This window comes from Zeus faber, assembly GCF_960531495.2.
Source record: "Zeus faber genome assembly, chromosome: 2".
Taxonomy (NCBI): domain Eukaryota; kingdom Metazoa; phylum Chordata; class Actinopteri; order Zeiformes; family Zeidae; genus Zeus; species Zeus faber.
Genome location: NC_137189.1, coordinates 12244022 through 12252657, shown reverse-complemented (window position 1 = coordinate 12252657; position 8636 = coordinate 12244022).

Below are 8636 nucleotides of genomic sequence, written 5' to 3'. Positions count from 1 at the left end.
CCTGTTGACTTTCATTCCTCTTCTCTCTAATGCATGCCGCCACTTCTCCAGGCTCTCCTCCACCTGCTCTCTACTCTCGCTACAGATCACAATTTCATCTGCAAACATCATAGTCCACAGAGACTCCTGCCTGAATTCATCTGTTAACCTGTCCGTCACCATTGCAAACAAGAAAGGGCTCAGAGCTGATCCTTGATGGGATCCTTGATCCACCTCCACTTTGAATGCCTTCATCACGCCTTCTGCACACCTTACTACTGTCTGACTGCCCTCATACATATCCTGTAACACTCTTATGTACATCTCTGCCACCCCCGACCTCCTCGTGCAATACCACACTTCCTTTCGGCACCCTATCATATGCTTTCTATAAAAACACAATGACGCAGTGCAACTCCCTCTGGCCTTCCCTGTACATTTCCATCAGCTTTCTTAAAGCAAACATTGCATCTGTAGTACTCTTTCATGGCCGAAACCATACTGCTGACCGCTGATCACCACCTCTCTTCTTAACCTAGCCTCCACTACCCTTTCCCATAGCTTCATGCTGTGGCTGATCAACTTCATTGTTTATTTATTGTTTTATTGTAGTTACTACAGCTCTGTACGTCTCCCTTGTTCTTGAAGATGGGTACCAGTACACTTCTTCTCCACTCCTCCAGCATCCTCTCTCTTTCGAGGATGACATGTTCAATCTGCTCTTGGCTAATTCCACCTAGCCCCCTCTCTGCAATAAACCAATGTCTACAACCGATCGTCGTCTGTGCCGGAGGGCCCTGAAAGCGTCACTCCATTGTCATGTGGTAGGCGGAACTGCCACAAACACCTCTAATAATGAGCACTGTTATTTTGTTTTATGCCACACACACTATGCCATGATGCCGGTTAAGATCAGGAAAAAGAAACTCGTATTGACGTTGTACAGATTATCTAAACTCACCTGTCTATCAAGTTGGAAGTATCTAGACTTACGATCAATTCATTTGTTATACTGTTTAACGGCACACAGCTTTGTCCTTTGCATAGGACAACGACCATGAAGGGGTTATTGCACCAAGGCACAATCAAATACAGACTTTCTCAATAACCTTGCACAAACAACAAAGTGCAATAGTGATTGTGCAATTTAGTTTAAATGTCACTCCCAATGGGGGGCATGAAATTGTAAAGTTTTGCTTCAGAGATTTGCTTCCCTATCGCTGGGTAAGTCATATTTTCATCACTCTTTTTAAAGAATCAGTTGTATTGTGCGTACATCATCTGACCTTTATTTCTTTTCCCCATGGCTCTTTGTATGTTTCCATGGATGGTTTCTCCATCAGCTTGAATCATGGAGATCCATGGGTTCCCTCAGCCCTAACCCAGAGCAGCAGCTCCTTGTGGGGGACCTGAATGTGCAGCTTCAGCTCCCCTTCACCCTGCTGGACGGCGGGTCTTCTAAGTACTGCATTCGGGACTCTGTGACGATGGAGGCCGTGCCATAATGAAACATTATATTAAATGTTAGAATATTTTCAATCCTTACATGTAAATGCTTGGATTGAGATAATAACAAAGAAGTGGTTGATGATGCTTCAGTCAGGTACTGTAACTACAGTGGGCACAAGGTTTTGGAAAAGTTCTGTGGGACCGCCAATGAATTGAGTCCCCCTGTCCTGTCACCTGGCAACTAGGCTTGGGCAGATTTACGATTAAATTGTCAATCGCTATCACTGGAGTTGATCGTGATTGAAACTGATGACAGACGATTGTTTTTTATTTTTTTCATCCGCCAGGTAAAATCTGAGCATTGAAACGGTGTAAGTGCAGTTTACCGTGTTCTGAAACTGAAGCGGAGGTAAAAGGGGGAGAGGTGGATAGAGATGGGGAGAGGGAGGGGGAGGGGGTGGGGGAGAGGGAGAGAGGGAGAGAGAGTGGGGGAGCTGAGGGGAGAGGGGGAGAGGGAGGGAGGGAGAGGGGGGTGGGGGAGAGAGAGAGAGAGGAAGGGAGAGAGAGGGGGGAGGGAGGGACAGAGAAAGAGAGAGAGAGAGAGAGTGGGGATTGAGATTGTGCAATGAGAAAAAGAGCATGTTGTTTTCTATGTTTTCAGACAAGGAGAAGACAAAGGTACAATGTGTTGCATGGGTTTGGGGAATGTGCTTGTACAACAGGGCTGTACCATTTTATTCAGAAAGTTTTTATTTTGAAAAAGAGTTGAAAAGGTACCAGACAGTGCCTAGTAGTCCAATTATTCTTTATATTCTTTATCTTAATTGCATTTGCACAGCACATTTCACACACAAAGACAATTCAAAGTTCTTTACAGAGGCCATACAATACATTATAGATTAAAGACACATTATACATATAGATAAAGAATCGACAGACATAGCTGTCTATTCATTATCTATATTCTTGTGCTAATATATCTCTATTCTTCTGCCAATAACTCAAGCCAGAGTATCATTAAAGAGATGTGCTGGTTTCATGGCACAGCACTGAAATGTAATTCTTTATTATTATTATTATTATTATTATTATTATTATTATTATTATTATTGCTTCTGTAAGAAAACATTTGCATTTGCATTTACATATGCTGAAGCGGTGACTGACTGTATAGGTGCTGCAAATTATGACTTTGCATGACAGAATATAGCCATGCAAATTGGTAAAGCCATTCAGAGATTACTGATGAATAATGACGCAGGCTTATTAACAATTACTGGCAATACATGTGCAATAAATAACCGTGCTCACGATATTGGCCAAAAGAATCATGATTATCATTTCAGCCATAATCATGCAGCCCTACTTCAGCATCATAACTGGTGTTAGTTGCAGGGTAGGAAATCCACCCACAGCCGCAAACACCACCCGAACATAGAATTACACTGTAACCAGGCTGGAACATATGAACTTCTGCAGTCACAAAACACACCGTAACACAGAGCCAAAGGACACTCGTCCAATGAACTTGAACGAAGGGCCAACGACCCTAGATGCCGTTTATTGCTGCCTGCAGCATTATTATTATTATTATTATTATTATTATTAGTAGTAGTAGTAGTAGTAGTAGTAGTAGTAGTAGTAGTAGTAGTAGTAGTATGGGTATTATTCTTTTTATTATTATTATTATTATTAGTAGTAGTAGTAGTCGTAGTAGTAGTTGTAGTCGTAGTAGTAGTAGTAGTAGTAGTAGTAGTAGTAGTGTTACAGAAATTAAAGGGTCGCTTTAATTTGCAGTTTGTCAGTCGATGGTTTTGAATAAAGAAGAAAACAGACGTTGGTTTTTACTTGATCAAAGGTCGGATCAGAGATGTGCTAAGGAGCAGCTCTCTGAGACGAACAGTCTATTTTCAGGGAGTCAGAGAATATATGACCAGTTCTACGTCACAGGTGCAGAAAAGAATTGGTCAGGCCAAGGTAAGGAAAGCTTTGAGGATGGGGCAAGCTTTCTGGCAGGAACCCAAGGGAGGACACAATCTAAAAGATTTGTGAAAGAATGAACCCTGTGTGCTTGAATAAAAGTGTGTGACTGGAAGCTACATGAAGTTGTGTTCCTCATTATGTGTGTGCATTTATGTTTATGTGATTACATGGATTTAGATATATTGTTATATTCCACCCTTCTTATCATTTACACATAAGGATAATATAAAAAAAAAAAAACTATGGAAAATGTAAATACTTAAACATGAAATGTAAAAACATCAAAATAGAATGTTAAAAATGAAACACACGCGGGAAACAAAATATATACGTAAAACGCATCACAACAGAAAACAAACCAACAACCATCCTCAATAGGTACATGGAAATGTATACTAAGAATAAAGTGGGAACAAATAAAATAAAATAAATGATCGTTACACAATAAAGAAATGGTATGTCAACAAATAACCTGTTTGTATATAGTTAACAGAAATAAACCCAGCCCTTGACGTCCGGTAAAACCCAGTGGGGAAACCCAGGAAGTCCTTTTGATGGAGGGGCGAAGGAAAAAGATGACCATATAACAAGGTGGGAAGTAGCCTGAGTAGTGGGGGATCGGACTGGAGGGGCGTTGGGTCCAAGGGTCATCTGGTGGAATGTTGAGTTCTTCACCACCTCTATATCTACCTCTGAGGCACTCCATGCTTATAGTGAACCTATCTCATAGAGGGTACATGGACCGCAGCCCACAGCCAGATCTCCATTTCCAGCTCGGCCAGGAGTAAGGGCATATCTTAGGAGGAAAACAAAGAGGAAAATTCAGGTTGCGCCAAAAATGACATTTGCTGCACCCCCGCAACCTTCAAAATCATAGCACGGATGATCGGAGCAAGCTGGTCCTATATTCTGCAGGGCAGGTACATGTGCATAGCGAGAGGGGCTCCACGTACGGAAAAAAAGAGGCTTCAAAGAAAGGCAGAATAAAATGAATAACAACGAAATGCAGAAATGCATAACAAAATGAAAACCACATCCCAAAACCCAACAACATCCTATGAACATCAGAATAAAACAAATAACGAGCATTATAACAATGGCTTTGGATAGCAGGACTCCCTATTTGCCTCATATTTTGTCCAGCCAGACAGTATTCCACTGAAGTTGCGTCTAGCTGCTCATCGAGGGCCTCGAACAATTGAAAAATGTAATTGGCAAGGCCTTGTTGATTATAATAGATGTAGTTCACCCAATCGACAAATCAATTTTTGTCAATAACCATCGACAAAGCATTGTATAGATGCAAATCCACCTGAAATTTGGTTTTGTGCCTTCAATTTGTGACGGGACCTCCCTTGGAACTCCGAAGGCATCTACAGTATGTATTACAGATTGTGTTATTTTTCAGTTGACTTGGGTGCAGTGTATCATGCAGTCCCAGACCTATGGCGAAATGGCCATGTGTACTCCATTGGTTATTTTTTAGCGGTTGAGCATAATGCCACAGTCGCTGGTGTCGTTTTGTCCACAGGATGGCAGAGGAGGTGGTGAGTGGAGGAGACAGTTCTGGTTGGTTCCGTTGGTTCCGTTGGGGTCAGTTGGGTTGGGTTTTAGTTAATAATCAGCACTATTGTCTATGTTAAATGTGTGTAGCTTGGAGTGGGTATAACTCAGTGTTATAATCATTGCTGTGTGGTGGCAAAGCTGTGGCTCCTGGACGGGGTTAGTCACACACACATTCACATATCATCAGCAAAGCGCATGAAGATGGAATCTTGTCCAGAAACTTCCCTCAGTATGCTCCAACCCTCAAGCCGCTCACTTTCTCCTATCTCCATTCGTGACTTTTAACAGTCCATTTCTCATCCACTTTTCCATGTCCTTCTATTTCCCTCACAATACAATAATATTTCCATCATCATTATCCCAACAGCGCTCAAACAACATTAATTTCAGCAATAATGCTGCAACACAAAATACAGTGCACACGAGGAGGAAACAGACATTCTACAACTATCAAAGTCTTACCACGTCCCAGACAGTCAACATGGGACCGTAGATGCCAAAAGGATGGAACTGGCTGTTGTGAATACATATTTCAAGAAGAGGGATGAACACAGGGTGACATACAAGAGTTGTCAAGCCCACGGCCTCTCAGCGCCACTAGAGGCCGCTCTCTCCTCCTCTGCTGCTCCTCCCTGCGGCCTTTTCTACGCACCTGGGATCTATTACCTTCATCATCTACCGCAGTATTTATTCTCCAGCTCCCCAGTCACTCATCGCCAGATCATTAGCAAACCTACCTATGTTCCTATTCTCCTGGCTCCTCCCTAGTCTGGTTATCCCAGTGTCTTGTCTTCCTCCTAACCTGCCTGTCTTCCCTCCCCATTCAAGTCTGTCCGTCCTGCCCCGTCCAGCCTGGTTCCAGGTCTCTCCACCCGGAACCTCGATCCCTCCTGCCCAGCCGCCACCGTTCCGTTCTGCTCCACCTGGCTCAGTAGTCCTGCCGGCTCAGGCCCGTCCCATCCGGACCGGACCCCTCGGGCCATCTCCACTGTACCTCCCAATAAACCTCTTTGTTACCCCGGTCTGTCTACTGTCTCTGTGTCGTGCGTTTGGGTCCCTCCTCGCAGTGATCCTAACAGTATGATCTGGCAAAAAAAAACATGGACCCAGCCGACACAGAGGGCTTCCGCCATAATATAGCAGGGCATTCTCCAAGGTCAGCGTGACCAAGCCTTCCGGGACATCGCAGACCACCTTCGGACCATCTTGGCGGCTGTGAGTAGCCTTCAGATCGAGCCGGCTGCACCAGCTCCTCCACCGCCGGCTGACCCTGGTTCCTGACACCCAGTCCTTTGTTTCCGCCTGTCCCACCTGCGCCCGAAGTAAGACCTCCACCGACCATGCTCCGGTCTCCTCCGCCCTTTACCCATCCCCAGCCACCCTTGGTCCCACATTGCCCTGGACTTTGTTACCGGCCTCCCACCATCCAGTGGCAAGACTACCATCCTCACAGTGGTTGACGTTTTTCGAAGGCAGCCCAATTCCTCGCCCTGCACAAGTTACCATCTGCCCAGCATCATTGATGACCACCCAGCCGACATGCTCCGGTGCCTGCTGGATGTGCCCCGCCGGGGGAGGGGCCTGCAATACCTCGTGGACTGGGAGGGGTACAGTCCTCAGGAATGTTCCACCATCCACCCGGCTCCAGGTATCCGCCAGGTGGCGTCTGTAGAGTGGGGGGGGTACTGTCAAGACCACGGCCTCCCAGCGCTGCTAGAGGCTGCTCACTCCTCCTCTGCTGCTCCTCCCTCCGGCCTATTCTACACACCTGGGATCTATTACCTTCATCATCTACTGCAGTATTTATTCTCCAGCTCCCCAGTCACTCATCGCCAGATTGTTTGCAAACCTAACTGTATTCGTATTCTCCTGGCTCCTTCCTAGTCCATGGATCCTAGTCTGGTTATCCCAGTGTCTCGTCTTCGTCATAACCTGCCTGTCTTCCCTCCCTGTTCACATCTGCCCGTCAAGCCTGGTTCCCCGTCTCTCCACCCGGAACCTGGATACTTCCTGCCCAGATGCCACCGTTCCTGTTCCATCCTGCTCCACCTGGCTCGGTAGTCACGCCGGCTCGGACCTGTCCCATCCCGACTGGACCTCTCCGGCCATCTCCACTGTACCTCCCAATAAACCTCTTTGTTACCCCAGTCTGTCTACTGTCTCTGTGTCGTGCGTTTGGGTCCCTTCTCGCAGTGATCCTAACAATAATGGAGGAAGGTGCACACAGGTGGACTACATCTTATGCAGGAGGTGCAATCTGAAAGAGATTAGTGACTGCAAAGTGGTGGTAGGGGAGTGGGTTGTGTTGGGATCTGGGAAACCGATCCCTCCCAGGTTTGTTGATGTCGAGAGATTCTTCAATCAGATGGAGACGGATGCGATGCAGAATGGATCCTTTATTGGCACAATGACAAACACCAGGAGACGACCCCAAAGCAGGAGCGACCAAGCGAGAGAGAGCGAGTCTCCTATATATATATCCTCCTAGACCAGTTGTCATAAAGGTTATTTGGCAAGTCGTCATAAAGGCTATTTGGATGAGAGATGTCATAAAGAGACATTTTATATGTTGGGCACCATTTTAAGTAAAATGCCCTGATATTTCTATTAGCCGCCATTTTGTGTGCTATACTAAATACAACAGTTGCTAGGCAGCATCAGATGGTGGTCTGTAGGATGACTCTGGAGGCCAAGAAGAGGAAGAGAGTGAAAGAAGAGCCAAAGATAAAATGGTGGAAGTTCAAAAAGGAGGAGTGTTGCATGCAATTTAGGGACGAGGTAAGGCAGACAATAGGTGGAATTGAACAGTTACCAGATGACTGGGAAACAAATGCAGAAGTGGTGAGGGAGACGACCAAGAAGGTACTCGGTGTATCATGCGGGAGGAGGAAGGAAGACAAGGACTCTTGGTGGTGGAATGAGGAAGTACAGGAGAGCATAGAGCAGAAGAGGTTGACGAAGAAGAAATAGGATAGTCAGAGAGATGAAGAAAGTAGACAGGAGTACAAGCTGGTGTGGCGCAAGAAGTTGCAAAGGAAAAGGTATATGATGAGTTGTCGGAGAGGTTGGACAGGAAGGAGTAAAGGACTTGGACCGATTGGCAAGACAAAGGGACCAAGCTGGGAAGGGTAATGATGGGAATGTGCTGACTAGTGAGGAGAGTGTGTTGAGAAGGTGGAAGGAGCACTTTGAGAAGTTGATGAATGAAGAAATGAGAAGGAGGGTAGAGTGGATGATGTGGGGATAGTAGATCAAGAAGTGCAGCAAATTAGCAAGGATGAGGCGAGAAAAGCATTAAAGAAGATGAAGAGTGGAAAGGCAGTTGGCTCAGATGACATACCTGGGGAAGCATGGACATTTTTTGGTGAAACGGCAGTGGCTTTCCTAACGAGACCATTTAACACCATCCTGGAAAGGGAGAGGATGTTGGAGGAGTAGAGAAGAAGTGTACTGGTACCCATCTTCAAGAATAAGGGAGACGTACAATGTGGTAATTACAGGGGAACAAAGTTGATCAGCCACAGCATGAAGCTATGGGAAAGGGTAGTGGAGGCTAGGTTGGTGTAAGGGAGGAAGATGTGCAGAACAAAACGTATTGGAGACAGATGATCCGTTGTGGCGAACCCTAACGGGAGCAGTCGAAAGAAGACGATTATTAT